Source organism: Rhamphochromis longiceps, linkage group LG3 (assembly GCF_057381845.1).
Source record: "Rhamphochromis longiceps isolate RC_006_pf linkage group LG3, R_longiceps_female_GT1.1, whole genome shotgun sequence".
In the NCBI taxonomy this organism is placed as follows: domain Eukaryota; kingdom Metazoa; phylum Chordata; class Actinopteri; order Cichliformes; family Cichlidae; genus Rhamphochromis; species Rhamphochromis longiceps.
The window spans coordinates 7,162,288-7,180,478 of NC_140559.1; the positions used below are offsets into that span (position 1 = coordinate 7,162,288).

Here is an 18,191-nt window from a genome sequence, read left to right on the forward strand (position 1 = left end):
AACAGAGTTTTTGGCCTTTTTTCCTCTATAAAAGTTAATTGACTCTTTACAGGGGACGTAACATAAATTGGCGGCTTGTCCAGGATAAAGGTCCTGGTTAATCCATTTGTGGATGGTGAAGGTTTGGAGTTGTTTGTTTCTGCTGGTGTATTTGGCAGAGGTAGTTAGTATGGCAACTGGTGTTTTTGCTTTGAGTGCATTTTTGAGTAATCCTTCTTGGGAGTAGTGTAGAAATGTGTGTAGAAAACGTGATTTGTTTGCTATAGCAGCACACTTTGAGTTAAATGTATCAAGGCAAATGGTGAAAGAGGACTTGAAAACTGCTGTTTCAAACAAACTTGTGGAAGAAGGCCTACTTCCTGTTTCTAAATCACCTCGTTTGCCAGTTCCTCTTGACAGGACCCCTAATGAAGGAGTGAAGCCTGCTGTGGTAAAGGACGAAGGGCAAAACCCTGCTGCTGTGGAGCAACAAACGGTGGAAAATTTAAGCACTAATGGCTCACCTTCTTTTGCTACTCCATCTTCTCCTCGTTCAAGACAAGAAGTATTACTCAAGGTACGTTTGGCTAAATTACAATTTGAGGCTCAGGATAAAGCCCAAGCTCGCCAGGCAGAGTTGGAACTTCGCAGGTTGGAGTTGGAAGCAGAGACAGAAAAGGTGTTAAAGCTGAAAAAGTTGGAGCTGGAGTTGCAGATTGAAAGGGAGGTCAGACTGCGTCAGTTGGAGTTACAGGCACAGACTTCAAGAAGTACTACTACTCAACCTAGTTCTGCAAATTCATCTGTTGGTGAAACAACCTCCTCCCATGTAAACCCAGGTGGTTTCAATGTGAGTAAAAACATTGTGTTGGTACCTCCATTTCGTGAATCAGAAGTTGATACATATTTCAATGTGTTTGAACGTGTTGCTGCCTCATTGCACTGGCTGAGAGAAGTTTGGCCATTGCTTCTTCAGTGCAAATTGGTAGGCAAAGCACAAGAAGTCTGTTCTGCTTTGTCTTTGGAAGAAAGTTTGAAATATGATGTAGTGAAGTCTGCTATCCTTGCTGCTTATGAACTTGTTCCCGAAGCGCATAGGCAACGCTTTCGCAATCACAAAAGAACAGCAAATCAGACTTTTGTAGAGTTTGCTCGTGAAAAAGCTACTCTTTTTGATAGATGGATAACAGCAAGTAAAGTTCCTGACTACAACTCCTTACGTGAACTGATACTTCTGGAAGAGTTCAAAAATGGCCTGCCAGAACGCATTGTTGTACACCTTAATGAACAGAAGGTTTCCACTTTGAAAGAAGCAGCTGTGATAGCTGATGAATTTGTGCTGACTCATAAAACTGTTTTTGTGCAGAAACGTGAAGTTACCACCAGAGAACCTCCCCCACGAAAGGATCCTTCAAGCCCACGACAGACTTTTGCTCCAAGGACCGAAAGGGAATGTTTCTATTGTCATAAACTTGGTCATGTTGTTGTTGAATGTCCCGCTTTGAAGCGCAAGAACCAGTCACCAAAAGGAGTAGGTTTAATTAAAACCATTCGTGCTGAGAGAAGGGACCAAAGTGAAGGAGTTGATCCCTGCTTCAAACCCTTCCTCTTAGATGGCACTGTGTCATTGACTGGGAAGCCTGAGGATGAAAAACCCATTCGAATACTCAGAGATACGGGAGGGTCACGATCTGTGATTTTATCTGATGTATTACCCCTGAGTGACCATTCCCCTTGTCATGGCAGCATTCTGATTCAAGGAGTTGAAATGGGCTATGTTGAAGCTCCTTTGCATTATGTACACATCAAGTCAAAGTTGGTTAATGGCATCTTCTCTGTGGCAGTACGCCCCCTCTCTTCCCATAAAAGGGGTGCAGTTCATTTTGGGAAATGATATTGCTGGTGGAAAAGTGCAACGTGTTCCCGAAGTAACAAATGATCCAAAATCAAACTTGAAGAGCAACGACCTAGCAACATATTTCCCATCTGTTTTTCCTGCTTGTGTTCTCACCAGGGCTCAAGCAAGACTTAAAGCAGAAATTGATTTGTCAGACTCTTCGTTGGCTCAGGCTCTGGCTACAGATGATTTGCAAACCCTAGTTGATCTTAAAAGTGGCTCAAAGGATACTACTGAGAAGTGGAAGGATCTACATCTCCCACAGTTAGACTTGCCAGTCACATGTGAAAGCCTTGTTGCTGCTCAGAAGTCTGATCCCTCATTGACTAAATGCTTTACTTCTCTTTCTGAAACAGGAAATAAAAAGGCTTCTTATTTCTTGCAAGATGGGGTCTTGATGCGCAAGTGGACTGCCCACCCAAGTTTAACAGCGGACGTAGAGGGAAGCTGTTCTGATGACTGTGACTGGAGCACTACTTATCAGATTGTTGTGCCTCTTGAGTATCGTCACTACGTAGTCTCCCTTGCACATGAGCACCCTCTGTCTGGTCATTTGGGAGTTACAAAAACGTACAACAAGATACTCAACCATTTCTTTTGGCCAGGATTGAAGGCTGATGTAGTTTAGTTTTGCCGCACTTGTAAAACATGTCAGATTGCAGGAAAGCCAAACTAGACAGTTCCTATAGCTCCTCTTCATCCTATACCAGCACTTGGTGAACCTTTTGAACGTGTCATTGTGGACTGTGTTGGTCCATTGCCCAAGACAAAGAATGGTAATCAGTTTTTACTGACTGCAATGTGTACTTCGACTCGTTTTCCAGAAGCTGTCCCACTTAGAAGAATAACTGCACCTTTGGTGATTAAAGTTTTGACAAAGTTCTTCACTACTTTTGGTTTACCAAAAGTAGTCCAGACAGACCAAGGAACTAACTTTCTGTCTAAACTTTTCAAGCAGGTCATGCAGACTCTGGGGATTAAGCATGTTGTGTCAAGTGCATACCATCCTGAGTCTCAAGGAGCATTAGAGCGCTGGCATCAGACACTCAAGGCAACATTGCAGAAATACTGCTTGGATACTGGAAACGAGTGGGATGAGGGAGTACCCCTGATGGTGTTTGCCATGCGCGAAGCTAAGCAAGAGTCCCTTGGGTTTAGCCCAAATGAACTAGTGTTTGGTCATTCTGTTCGGGGACCTTTGAAGTTGTTGCAAGAACAGTTCTTGTCAACAGACCATGTTGTGAAAACTAATGTTCTGGATTATGTTTCACAGTTCAGAGAGCGCCTCCATAAGGCCAGGTTGGCAGCTGCAGAAGCCCTCTCCTCTGCTCAGGGGAAGATGAAGAGTTGGTATGATAAGAAAGCCGTTCCTCGATCTTTCAATCCAGGTGACAAGGTTTTGGTTCTTCTACCAACTGCTAGCCTTGCATTGTCTGCCCGCTTCTGTGGACCATACCAGGTGGATAAGAAAGTAAATGACACTGACTATGTGATTAAAACACCAGACAGGAAGCGTAAAACACGCTTGTGCCATGTCAATATGCTCAAATCTTTTCATTCTAGAGCTGACTCTTTCTGTGGCACCGCAGATAAGCCTGTGGCATCTCCGTCAGAGCCAATCTCATCTCCAGAAACTCTTTTGTTGAACTCTCCCTCAGGATTGAGGTCGAGCTTAGATGAAGACAGGCTCAAACTTTGTGATGCCAGCTACCAGAATGCCAGAATGCTTAATTCTGAGGTACTGTCCCGGTTGTCTATATATGTCTCACTTGACCCGTGAGCAACAGTTGGACATTGAAAGGCTCATCACCATTCATTTAACACTCTTTGGGGACATGCCTTCCCGTACTACTGTAATAGAGCACGACATTGATGTTGGGAATGCCGTGCCTATTAAGCAGCATGCTTACCGTGTGAATATGGCAAAAAGGGAAATGATGAACACAGAAATAGACTACCTTCTAAAGCATGGATTGGCTATCCCAAGCTATAGTCCATGGAGTTCTCCGTGCCTGGTTACGCCAAAATCAGATGGAACACCTCGCTTTTGCACAGATTTCCGCAAGGTAAATGCAGTAACCGTACCTGATTCCTTCCCACTGCCCCGTATTGAGGACTGTGTTGACAGCGTCGGATCTGCTGCTTATGTGAGTAAGCTGGACCTTCTTAAAGGTTATTGGCAAGTACCTCTGACAGAAAGAGCATCAGAAATCTCAGCTTTCGTAACACCTGATCACTTTTTACAATATACAGTCATGGCATTTGGAATGAGAAATGCTCCTGCTACATTTCAGAGGTTAATGTCAACTGTATTATCTGGTGTGGCAAACTGTAATGTTTATCTTGATGATGTGGTCATCTATTCTTCCAGCTGGTCAGAGCATGTTGACACCTTAACCAAATTCAAATTCAAATTCAAATTTTATTTGTCACGTACACCTGTACTGCAGTACAGGTACTGCAGTACAACGTCAACAGACCACTGTGTTCAAGCATTTAGCTGATGCTTCCTTGACCCTCAACTTGGCTAAATGCAAGTTTGGTAAGGCTACAGTGACCTACCTTGGAAAGGAAGTTGGGCAGGGCAAGGTTCGCCCTATCAGTGCAAAGGTTAATGCCATTCTTAACTTTCCTGTGCCAACAACACGCCGCGAGCTGCGCAGATTTCTGGGGATGGTTGGTTACTACAGGTGTTTCTGTAGGAATTTTTCTGAGGTCGTAACACCACTGACAAACCTGTGCAGCCCGAAGGTACCATTCATTTGGAGTCCTGAGTGTCAACATGCTTTTGAATGTGCAAAAGGTCTTCTGTCGAGTTCACCTGTTCTTGTCGCTCCAGACTTTTCTAAACCTTTCAAGCTTGAAGTGGATGCCAGTGAGGTGGGGGCTGGAGCTGTTCTTCTCCAGGATGATGGACAAGGAGTGAGTCGTCCTGTCTGCTTCTTTGGCAAGAAGTTCGATACTCATCAAAGGCGGTACTCGACAATTGAAAAGGAGACTCTGGCCATGCTTCTGGCTCTTCAGCATTTTGACGTGTATGTGGGGTCTACTTCCCAACCTGTAGAGGTCTTCACTGATCACAATCCTCTCGTGTTCCTCTCTCGTATGTATAACAACAATCAACGATTGATGAGGTGGGCTTTAATTTCACAAAACTACAACATTGAAATAAAGCATAAGAGAGGATGTGAAAATATTGTGGCCGATGCCCTCTCAAGAATGTGATGGTGTAAGGTTAACAAACTTATACGTTTGTTTTTCTGGGTGGGGGTGTTACATCCCCCAGGAGGATGTCTCTTCTCCCTATTAACCCTTTGTTTTGTCCAGGCTCCACCTCCTCTGTCCTGATTGGATGCTGTGCAGAGTCCGGCTAATTGGTAATCAGCAGAGCACTATTTAAGGCTGTGGAGCTGTGCTTCTGGGCCCTCCGGCCATTTTGGTTGCCATACTTGTGCAGGCTTGCATGCCTTTGTATTTTGTGTGAGCATTGTTGTTTCATGTTCAGACTGCTTGTAGGGGAGAGCTGCCTTTTGTTTTGACACCCTGTTTTCTCCTGTTTATGTGTTGTTAGGTAGGTTATGGTTATAGGTTGTATATTTTGTTTCTTTGGAGTTAGGTAAGTTTCTTTTATTTCTACGTCAGGGATGTTTTGTTTGTTATGTTGGCCTTGGCTCTCCCTGACGTTACACCTCGGTCTGAACCCCATCACCAGTATTCAATAAACCTTTTAAAATTACCATCTTGGCTCCTCCTTCTCTATCCACATTTATGTTCGTCCCTTCAACCCCCTAGACTAGCCAGGGGACGTAACACCTGCTATGGTTAATAATAACATGTTCAGTCATGAGTGAAATCAAAGCTTTTCTTCACTTTAGCATTTAACATTCCCAACAATATAATGTGATACCTTAATTAAAACACAGCTAATAAAACACAATTTTCTTAATGCAAACATCAGTGACTCAACATTAGCAACCAAAGGGTTCAGTCTGCAGCTCACACTCATGTGAAGCTACAGCCTCCCCCTTTAGTCTCTGTCATCCTTCTGCTCCTGCAAAAACAAAACAAAGAATAGAATAGAATAGAATTCAACTTTATTGTCATTGCACATGCACAGGTACAGGGCAACGAAATGCAGTTTGCATCCATCCAGAAGTGCTTAGTGATATAGATATATTACAATATATATTAGCAATAGTATAGATATGTAAGTATATTACAGAAATGGGTCTATTATGGTATGTTATAATGTACACGGTATGAAGTATGTTGTGAATATTCTATAACTAAGTATGCACAGGCTGTAGTGAGTACAAGCTATGTACAGGCTATGAACAGGATATAAATATGAAAAACTATACAGAATATGAAATAAATAACTTTACAGAAATTTGAGATATACAGCTATACAGAAATGGGAACTGTGTAAGTTGTAGACAGTTGTAGGATTAAAGATTATTGAATGTACAGAATGATTATTTACACAGAGCTATACAGTAGTGCAGTTAAGATAAGTGAGGGTGTAGGTAGTTTCTACAGAGGCTATATAAAGTGCTAGTGGTTGTGAGTGGTGGTTCAGTCCATGTTATTATTGTGTGTTTGAGGGTACAGTTGTCCATTGTGGGTGTGTGTATGTTCAGTCCATGAGTTTAACGTGGGGTCAGATGTCAGGAGGCAGAGTTCAGGAGTCTGACAGCTGTGGGGAAGAAGCTGTTCCGGTACCTGGTGGTCTTAGTCCGGAGGCTCCTGTGGCGCCTCCCAGAGGGCAGGAGGGTGAAGACTCCATGTGATGGGTGACTGGGGTCTTTGATGATTTTCCCAGCCCTTTTCAGACACCGCTTCCTGTAGATGTCTTTTATGGCAGGAAGTGGTGCTCCGGCGATGCGCTGGGCAGTTTTCACGACCCTCTGCAACGCCTTCCGGTCTGAGGCAGAGCAGTTCCCGTACCAGACTGTTATACAGTTGGTCAGGATGCTCTCGATGGTGCAACGATAGAAGTTCACCAGGATGTCTGAGGACAGGTGGTTCTTCCTCAGAGTCCTCAAGAAGAAGAGGCGCTGGTGAGCCTTCTTGACCAGCTTGGAGCAGTTGGTCGTCCAGGTGAGATCCTCGGAGATGTGGACTCCCAGGAACTTGAAGCTGCTCACACGCTCCACAGCCGTCCCCTTAATGTGGATGGGTGGATGTGGGTCAGCATTCCTCCTGTAGTCCACGATGAGCTCCTTGGTCTTCTCGGTGTTAAGCAGCAGGTTGTTTGTGTCGCACCACTCAGCCAGACGATCCACCTCCTCCCTGTAGGCGGTCTCATCGTTGTCACTGATGAGGCCAATCACCGTGGTGTCATCTGCAAACTTAATGATGGTGTTGGAACCATCAGCAGGTCTGCAGTCGTGGGTGAAGAGGGAGTAGAGGAAAGGGCTCATCACACAGCCTTGTGGTACACCGGTGTTCATTGTGATGGTAGATGAGCAGTGGTTATCCAGCCGGACATGTTGGGGGCGGTTGGTCAGGAAGTCCAGTAACCATTTGCAGATGAGGGAGCTGATGCCCAGGTCTGTCAGTTTCCTGATGAGTTGTGGGGGGTGGATTGTATTGAATGCTGAACTGAAGTCTATAAACAGCATTCTGGCGTAGGTGTTGTTGTTGTCCAGGTGTGAGAGGACAGAGTGCAGTGCGATGGAGACTGCATCCTCTGTGCTCCTGTTCTGGCGGTATGCGAATTGGTGGGGGTCCAGGGTGGGAGGGAGACAGGATTTGAAGTGTGCTAGGACCAGCTGCTCTAAGCACTTAGTGATGATGGGGGTGAGTGCTACTGGGCGGTAGTCATTGAGGCAAGATGGGTTGGAGTTTTTGGGTATCGGGACGATGGAGGTGGATTTGAAGCAGGCCGGTACCACAGCGTGGGCCAAGGACAGATTGAATATGTCTGTGAGCAAGACAAAACCTCCACCCTTCTTCTACAGGCTGGGTGAATTGTTGTGGACGTTCACTAATCCTAAAGTCGGCACCGTTTTTGTCTCAGTATCAAGTCAGTTAAACTTTTAGTCGTCAGTCCATCACAGTCCAGTCACATGCATACATCCACACACATTCATACCAGATATTGCTGATAATGGAGTCTCACGCGCAGTCTATTCGAGCCTCCATCACCAGCAAGATGACGTCATCATTTTAAAGGAAAACAGCTCCTTGTTTTTGGACTGGATTGACTCGCTGCAATCCTTTTAGGCTCAGGACTTCTCATGTGATCAATGTCACATATAAGTGAATTTCTCCCAAGCCCATTATAATCATGGAGAAAAACACTTTGCCACTGTTTCCAGTAAGAATATTTTATAGCGCTTTAAAGTTCAACCTCTCAGGTCTGGATTAAAGAGCTGATTTGTTAAATCGGGAACTCACAAAATACCAAAATATCACCACTGGTGGATCACACCTCTCAGATGTTCTTATCTCAGTGCACTGTAACAAAAGCACAAACAAACGCAACCAATAAAATACTAATAAAGTAACAAATACTGGGGCCCATTGCAAACATGTCCAAGCATAAAACCATCTTTCTCTCTCTTAGAGAAAGAAAACAATCCAAACCTCACTGATAAAATCAACCTAGTGTCAAGCAAAACCCAAAAATCAACCAAAACTTCACCAGAAAGTTTTCCTCCCTCCCGGGACAATATTGTGCAGGAATACAGGTACCGTAACTCCTTTTGCACTGACAAAAACATGTTGGATTTACTTGATTCCATAGTGGACACTGGTTGCACACAAAGGTTTTGCTTTGGCAGAAACTTAAACAACTGAGTTAAATCAACACAACCTTTTCATATTCAGTAAACCTGCATGTTGTGTTCATAAAACACGATTGAAACATGTTCAGATGGAGTAAGTTGAGCTCCTGGAACATTTTAATCCTTCAATTGAAATTGAATGGGTCTACAACAACTACCATCCTCCTATCTCTATCCTGGTTGCAGCAGGGCTGGGAAATAACCCTGAAGTGATAGGTTACCAGGCAGGGTACACCCTGGACAGCTCACCAGTCTATCAGATAGAAACACACAGCCGTTTACATTCATGGATAATTTAGCCCAGGACCTTCTTACTGTGGAGCAACAGCACTAACCAGCATGCCAACAATGGAGGAAATACAGGAAAGCTATGATTTCCTGTATTTGAGGCAGAATTCTTTTGTTCTTGCCCTTGACAGGTTAATCCACAATAAATAGCAACAGCATGCATGTGGTGTGTGTGTCGTTGTCTGCCTCTTATAACTCCAGTGATTTTCCTGTAGTTTGAAATCTTATGCGGTGTTGACACAATAATTTGTTGTAAACCAGGAAATTCCCAACTGTGGTAGAAAGCACAGCTTAGCCTTAGCAAATGTTCAAAGAAAAGTCGTCACTTCCTGATTTCTGCTTCACTGATAAATATTGTCACACTGGGGTTTTTGCAAATGATATCAGTGAGCACTGTGTGGCAGCTGGAGTCAGACTTGAAGCTTTTCTGGCAGCAAGCTTCATGATTTATGGGACTGGAACTGGAACAGAAACTACCTGATCACCAATGGTGAGCTGGCATGGAATTATTTTTATGACATTTTATCAAAGTTATAAATAAGCATGCCCATTAACACATAGTGAGTGAGCATGTTGTCTTCCCACGCAGTGAACAGCGGACGCTAATGTTTTTGTCACTTTTTACAGAGTCAAACTCAAAGTAAGGTCAGTGCTTCCACGCTTTAAACGCTGCACGCTCACACTCTCTCCACACTCGATAGATTATCCATTGTTCATCTGCACACAGCTGCGGTTTTAGTAACGCAGTAACGCAGCGTGCTTACGGGAAAGTAACAGTAATCTAATTACCTTTTTTGCAATAGTAATCCCTCACTTTACTCGTTTCTTGAAAAAAGTAATCGGATTACTTCCCATCTCTGGTTGGAGCTGTGCACTTGTGGGTTCCACCTTGTGTACACGTTTATCTTTGCTGTGTGTACTTGTACCTCTGAGTGGAAGCTGAACTCTTGAGTTCGAGTATCGAAGCATCAGCTGTGACGTTAAAGTCCAAACAGCTCGTTCATTTGACGTGCAAATGAACGAAGGTAACGCCGTTTTCATGTGGATGTGTCACTGAGACACTTTCCACATCCACAGCTCACAAAATGGGAAAACTATAGAAGTATAACAATGAAGAAGTTACTATGTTACGGGTCCCAAGGATGAAGACCTCGATGACAAATATGTTACCTGTAAAAGCAGGTGAAGAGCAGAGTAAGGAAGACACGATGCGTCTCTGCTTTCCTCCAGAACGTGTCTGAGTCTGATTTATTTCACACAAATAAATGCTATAAAACACTAAACATGAGCTTTCAATATACTGTTCAGCTGCTTCCTCATTCACATCAATTACATTTACTTATTTCACAACATCAGTGAAATATACTCTTTTTAACTGGTTCAGTTTCTCAAGTTCACACTTCTTTCCATAACAGCTACATCCTTTTATCATATCAATAAACACATCACATTGTCTTCTGCAGTGTCTTACTGGCTAAACAGTTCTATTCAATAACAGCATTGGTAAATACATTACATTTGTTCCCTCCAGTAATTTACTGGCAAAATCACTATTTAGTGCATCATGAAACACAGCTTGTTTAATCAACCCATGAATGCCTCTGTTAGCTACACAGAGTTGCTCAGAGTGCTTGTGTTACACTAGCTAATCTACTCAGTCACTTTAACAGAACTATTAACATTCACATCTCACAGAACTGATTTGATTGGAGCATTACAACACGTTTGCACAGAGCATAGGAGCGCACTGACTCTGCTTCACGAGCGCTCCACCTAACGAGCGGGCTCGCGGTGCGGTCGCGCGGGACACTCCTCTGGTTTTCTCCCGTGTTTACATATAAATAACTTTGGCGGACCGCCTTAACTCTCCCATTCACATTAACGTGGGTAACCATGGTGACAATAAACAACATTTTCGGTGCGAGCACCGTGTACCGACCTGTAAAAGCAGGTGAAGAGCAGAGTAAGGAAGACACGATGCGTCTCTGCTTTCCTCCAGAACGTGTCTGAGGAAGCAGCGGAAGGTGGGCTCCACTTACTGCTCCCCGAAACCCCGGAGCAAGCACCACAGTTCCGCCCTCACTGCTTTCTAACATAAAATGAATCCCTGTTACATGGATTTTCTATCCTCTTAAAGAAACTGAAAATAAATACATATAGCAATGAAAAATGTCCCGTTACATGAGTGTTTTACACAAAATAATATTAATGTGGTCATTCCCTCACAGGGGTGCCACAACTACACTGCTGTTTTGACAGAGACACAGTGTGTTTATCTAACTTGGCTGAAGCCAAAGTTCTCCAGACAAATTCAGTCTGTTTCTGCCAAGTGTGAACTCACTGGATGAGCGCCAGATACACAGAATCAAAAAGGGATAAATTAGTTTTCTTATGTCATGTTCCCGTCACAAACTGGCTCAAGGAGAGGGGAAGCAGGAGTCCACAGATGAAATGTTCCTATAAATAAAGTGGAATTTATTCAAACTTTACCAAAACTTCAACACACCAAATACAAGCAGTTCAGCAGGGAGTGGATGTCTGTTGCATGTGCCAGGTGGATGCAGAGAGAGGCCAGGGCCACGTTCAAACCTGAACACGCTGCACAGTGTTTTCTTCCATTTGTTAGGGATGAATGAAATGCTTCCTTGAAAGGATGTGTGCAGTCACCAGTGGGCGTGGAAGCATGTGCGCCCTCATTTGGTGGGTGTGCAAGAAAAGTCATCCTGTCACACAGCAATGCCTACATAAATCACACCACTCTGCTTAAAATAATAATGTTTAGTGAAGCAGGTGAAGCAAAGGGCTGCTTTTAATAGGCTGGGAGACCCAGGTGTGCTGCTTTAGCTGCTGAGCCTCTTATGACAGAACAGCGGAGAGTGGTAAGAAGGGAGGAGGGGGTCTGGCTGTGTTTGTGAACGATAGATGGTGTAACTCTGGGCATTTCTCTATCAAAGAGACGCTATGCTGTAAGGACATTGAGCTGCTAGCGGTTAGCATGAGACCGTACTATCTACCACGAGAGTTTACACACGTGATTATGATAGCTGTGTATGTCCCGCCCTCTGCTAACGCTGCAGCAGCCTGTGAGGTCCTGCACACTGTAAACAGCAGACTCCAAACACAGCACCCTCAGGCCCTTTTCCTGATCTCTGGGGACTTTAAAGATGATGTAACCATTTAATTATGGTTACATAATTAATTGTGTAATTAATTATGCAAAATGCAAAACGCTCAGCTGTGTCTCCAGTCAAAGCTCTGTAACTTCAGAGGTGATGTTCATATGTTGACTAATGGTTTTCTTTCATTTTTGATGTACTGCAGAATATTTGTATAAAATCCAGGCCAGGAAAATCTCCTTCATGTGTTTCTGTGTTTTGTCTTCAGCTACGTTGACACAAAGGCCTCTGCTGTGACGCTCACACCTTTGATAAAGTCTGGAGAGTGTCAGCTTCCTGTTTATAGATACAAAAATATGTAATGTTGTGAACTCTGGCCGCAGCGGCGCAAGAAAAAGGAGAATTACGGGAAGCACTCACAACAGGTAAAATCAAAATAACAAAGTAAAGTACGATAAAATAAAAACCAACAAAAGAACAACACAATATACTTCCCCGTACTGTTACTGCTAACCTCTGTTAACCTAGTAACTCTTACCTTCTAACTGACAGCTGCTCAATAAACGAGCTCCATAAACGCTCCATATTCACCTTTACATGGAATATAAAGGGAAAAGAAGAAACACAGTGCTGTGTCAGCGTTAGACATATAGATATATCCTTGCTTTTAATACATTTGAAGGTGGGTGGGAGAGGTGCTTCTCCGCGTAGTCTACGGTCTCTTTGGGATCGGTAAAGCTTTTCCTCACATCACCATGGGTCACTAACAGCTTTGCAGGGTATAGCAGTCTGTACCTGACGCCGGTCATCCCACGTAGTCTTCCTCTCATATTTGCAAATGCGGGTCGGGGCTGTACGAAGTCACTTTATCTCTACAGGACTGTAAGCTGTCGTCTGTGAGGCGTGAGCGTGTTTGTTTGAACACAGTTCACGGTGGAGAACAGCTGCTGACATAATGTGGATCCGAAGATCCATAACTGGCCTACCTGGGGCTGAAAGTCTCCATAAATGCAGGCGTTTCGGCGGCTACACCGGCTTCCACGAGTGTGACGCTTATTTTGAGAAAATAATAGAATATAAATGTATTTTTATATTTCAATATCACAATAATCTTCCAATGTAGAACTACAAGTTAAAAAAGAACTAACATAAATCAAATCCACTTCAGCTAAATACTTCTCATTTATTTCCATCTTACATGCTGTGACTGCAGCCATTCCCACATCTCTGTGAATGGGACTCATGGACATGGATCAGTGGTTGTTGATCAATGGTCCTGAGAATCTGCATAATTAAGATGAAGGAACGGAGCTCCCAGCCCATCGTTCCTGCAGCTGCTTTCAGTCTTTATGCAAATGTCCTGTTTGTAAGACTGAAACCTGCAGCTGAGACTGAAGACGTCACCTGATGATGACGACACGTTTCTCCCACAAAACGCTGCGTCCAGATGAACAGAACCAACAGACTCACTTTCCTGGATGATTGAGATGCATCAAGACTTCATTGTGTGTTACTTCTCATTCAGCACAGACACATTATTCCTGTTAGGTCATGTCAGCTGTCACTCAGTACAAGCACAACTGTGAACAACACAAACTTCTCTTCAATGTGTCACAGAAACACTAAGTGTGAGAGCCTGTATGACACACAGGACAGACTGTAAGCTCTGCTGGCTGCACAGCACTTTGTAGCAGTTTTCCAACATGTCCTCCACCCGTGATGTCAGTGGTGGGACCCCAGTCACAGCACTCAGCACCACCTCCTTTAAATGTATTTTATACCAGTTCCTCCCGTTACTCGGTGCAACGCTTCTTAAATGTGTTTTTGCAGGATAAAACACAGCAGGTGGTGTAGAGAGGACGTCAGCTGACGGAGCAGAGGGAGGCAGACTGTGGATAAATGACAGAGTGAGAGGAGAGCAACCATGACAGAAGCACAGGTGTGGCAGATAGAAGTGGCTTTATAGACACTTATTGTCAGTCCTCGTGCATGCTGTGGAAATAAGTGTCTGTGTCATGAGGTGACATGTGAGCTTATCTTTGGTCAATAAAGCTGAACGACCAGTTTTCACTTTGCTTGTTACGCTTGTTTAGTGACGTCTGGGTTTCTGTGGAGCCCGAATTTTGATGAGTTCTGGTGAAATCATCTGAGATCATCTGAGCATCGGTGAAGAGTCAGCAGAGAAAGTGTGGGACAGAAGTTTGCTTTGGACACATGGACTGAAATCAAAAACGAACAAACAGGATTTCCAATGGACAGTATGGAGAAGTGAAAGTACACAAAGGCTGTGCTGGAACACGTGTGTTACACTTTTTGACAGCTGAGAACAAAACACAATATTTTGCATCATCTCTGCAGTGTCTCTTCTTTCCTCTGCTGTTGTGCTTTTAGCTCCAAACTGTTTCAAATGGTTTGTCAGCAAGCTGACCTCTGACCTCTGCAGTACTAACTGCTGACCCGTACAAATAGCGGGCGTTTCTGACCTTTGACCTGCAGCTGTATGTCTCTCAGTCTCAGTCCTTCTCTCCGTCACTGATGGAGCAGGTGTAGTTGCTGCTGACAGTCAGTCGTTTGTTTTCTCAGAGTGAGGCTGAAGTCTGAACTGTTCAGAGCATCAGGTCTCATCAACGTGCGCTGCTGTAACGCCGCTTTGTCCTCTGAGATCACCAGGTATGAAACCTGAGTGCTGACAGAGCAGCAGGACAGATGTTCCCCCTCATTCACCTCCACCACCACAGCCAAGGCATGCTGGGAAACTGAGGACACACAGACGGAGAACTGAAGTGTCTGCTGTGTGTTCATCTCAGAGTCCTCACAGGTGACACATTAGCTCCAGAACACCAAGCCAGGTGTTTGAAGCCTGACAGGGATTCTTCCCATCCAGAGGGAGGATTTAGCTGCACAACAATGAACATTAGTGTGTAGTTTAGAAACACAGACTGTGCCTGCACTGCATCTAGTGAAGAAAACTGTTACTGCGAGAGAACGAGGCTCCTTTAAAGCAGCTGATATTAAGGTTGAAAAATCAACAATAAGCTGATGTAATCAACGTTTCACAAAATGGTCAGCAGCTAAAATCTGGAGCCGTTCTTTGGTGGTAATTAACAGTTTGTTCTTGTTAGCTAATTATGTAATTAAAGGTAGCAGCAGAAGCCTTGTGTTGAAAGCCCATTCACTCACACATTCACACAGTATGTGTGTGTCTGTGTTACACTGTGGACATCCCTTCTGTTGGAGCGCCATCTTGTGGCAGGTTTAAGAAATGTTCTTCTTGTAAATCCAAACTGATGCACCTCCATAGCAGACTGTGGAGGCTTTCAGTGACATGAAGACTTGATTTATACTGTCATATTCTCCTGTTACACAAAGCACAGCACGCTGAACATGGATGAACTGAAACTCCCAGCATCTGACTGAGGAAAAGCACAAATCATTCTCACACTGACTCCTGCTTGATTTTAGATTTGCTTTCAAATCCTCACACTTTCATATGAAGCACTAAATGGGCTCCAGACTGTTTATCTCAGCTTCCTGTCAAACACACTGCTGCTCACACCGAGGCTCAGTTTACTCCTCCAGCCTGGCTTAACCTGCTGTCTGTTAAAAACAGTCCCACACTCCTCTGTTTAATCCTTCTGATCAGACTCTTTGATTTTGTATTGTTTTTACCTGAAGTTGTGTTTTTGACATGGTTCTGTCTGTGAAATAAACCTCACACACACACTGCTACAGTCCTTCATACACTTAGAAACGAAGCTGCTCCTTTCCTCAGTGCTGACACATAAAGAAGAGTTGGTTTTATATCCAACACGTCTCTGTTCCAGAAAACAGCTTCAGCAGCCTCTGAGTCTGAACTTGGAGTTGGTTATAAGCCACAGGCCTGTGTGCACAGCAATGAGGAAATATAATGCAGTAAGTGAAACATGGATGTGTGGAACAGATTATCCCAAAGGTTGATTCTGTTCATCTGGACGTTCTCAGTGAAACATTTGGTCTCTCGGTCAGGTGACTCCTTTAGTCTCAGCTGACTGCAGGTTTCCAAACCTTTGTCACTGGATCACTCACTTCATCTCCAACGTGTCCCTGACACAGACAGCTGGAGCCGTTACAGCAAAATCATTGATCATCGTTTTTAGAACATTAGCTGGTGTTGGTGGGCAGGCTAGCAGTGCTAATTGTTAGCACTAGTTCTGCTGCTCTCCCTTTGTCTCTGTTATTGTTGGTCTTTAGTGAACAATAGAAAGTGTCTTCATGAGACTGTTGCCTAATGTTCAAATGTAGATAACACCACCTGCACCAACCTGTTACACAGCACAACCCTCTGGTGTAGCTTTGGCTGGAGCACATATTGGCAGCTCCAGTGACATCACCACTCCATGGTGACATCATCTCTACAGACTGTGGCTGTTACATATCCTCACCTGGTAATAATAAGACTGTCCTCAGCTGCACACAGCTCCAAGATGAACAAACTGAAGTAAATACAAATTAGAGTTACGATAGATTGAAATCTTGTAATCAGAGCTAATTCTTAGTGAAACTCTCACAACATCATATCATAATCCTGGGTTAGTGTCTCGGTCTCAGATCACAACATCAGCACAGGCTTGGCTTGGGTGAGGTATTGAGTGGTTCTTGTCCATGACAGCTGCAGGTACAGTGCCATCAGCCATGCTGCACCACATGTCTGCCCAGGAACATTAGTGTGGCTGAGTCTCATGTAAACATTGTGCTAAAGTGGTGGGAAAGTGGCTGCAAGCTGGCTGCACTGTGTCCAATACTCTCAGTATGATATCCACAAACCTCTGAGTGTCACAGAGTGGGCCTGTGCTCAGCTCACTGTGCCCCATTCAATTCTACTTGCATAGTTTTACAAGTAAAATTAAATATACAAGTTGCTCAATGATAAGTTATTGTAGTAACAACTAAGTCCATGGTCATTATTTGTTAATAGGAGCTTAAAGCTTCTGCACCAATCATGGAGCACCAGGTTTAGAGCATGTGGATCTACAAAAGTAAGTCCCAGTAAGATGGGCTGAGCCTTACATACTAGAAGAAACATGTCATTCCCAGCAGATGAAGCGCCCTTTAAAGCAGGATCTCACTTTCAACCTAAAGAACTTGCTATGAGCATGCAGTGCATTCATGGTTATTATTCATACGATTGTGGGGAGCTAATAAAGTGCAACTATCACATTACATTTTATTATTAAATTGTTGTTAACAATCCCTTCACTTCTGCTTATCTAATTCATGGTTGCAGGATGGCTGACAGCTTCCATTAGGCAGGAGGTAATGTCCATTCTGGCCACAGTGCAACCCACAATGTGTAACTGACACTATTATATTGCATTATGTCACATTGTTACATCTTTTTAATAAATGATGACAGTCAGCTGAATTTGCTGCCCCCTTGGTGGAGGACATCAGGATCAGCAGCTGCTGCTCCATCACAAACACCACAGAAGAAGAACAACACTGGATCAGATTATCTGGACGTGTTTGACAGGGACAGTGTTCATGTTCATGGACATCAGGACAAAAACAGACGATGGAAACCTGCCAGATTTGAGCTAAACTGCTCGTTTCCATGTGTAGTCCCTGGGAGGTCACATGACCAACAAAGACACACAAGCTGTGTCCCAAAACGTCGGCTGCATCCTCCGGAGGCCGCATTTGAAGGCCGATGACGTCACAGCCAGGCGACGAAGGCTGTCCCGATTCCTCGACTCCTTCAAATGCGTCCTTCATTCCCCCGAGTTTGAAGGATGGGTCGGGTGTGTCCTTCGTGGCCCACCATATCCCAGAATTCATAGCGCGGCCCAGCCAAATTTCAGCTGCCAACAATGGCGGCCGCTACTAAGTTTTAAAATTTAACGAGGGAGTACTACTTACTTACAATGAATTCCTTACACTATATAATTTTCCCGTCAGTGTTGGGGAATTCTCAATGGTGCTTGGTGCCATACCCTCAGGGACTTTAATGTTATATAAAAACACTGACAGCTCAATATCTGCCTCAGTCACTCTCCCTGATCCAGCTGAGTCAGCAGTGGGAAAAATCTGCTTTTCACAGGAACTTGGTAACAGCAATAAGAGAATACGTAGTTTATTCCAAGA

At 44.0% G+C, this 18,191-nt stretch overlaps 1 pseudogene across 1 annotated transcript in view; it reads right to left on the reverse strand.

Annotated features, from left to right (window-relative positions):
* Positions 1–10,216, reverse strand: part of LOC146672702 (uncharacterized) — a 52,909-nt pseudogene extending 42,693 nt beyond the window's left edge. Inside the window, exon 1 of the transcript XR_014908396.1 lies at positions 10,126–10,216. The product of XR_014908396.1 is annotated as an uncharacterized LOC146672702 (transcript). The remainder of the gene's footprint in view (positions 1–10,125) is intronic.
* Between the last annotated feature and the right edge of the window lie 7,975 nt (positions 10,217–18,191).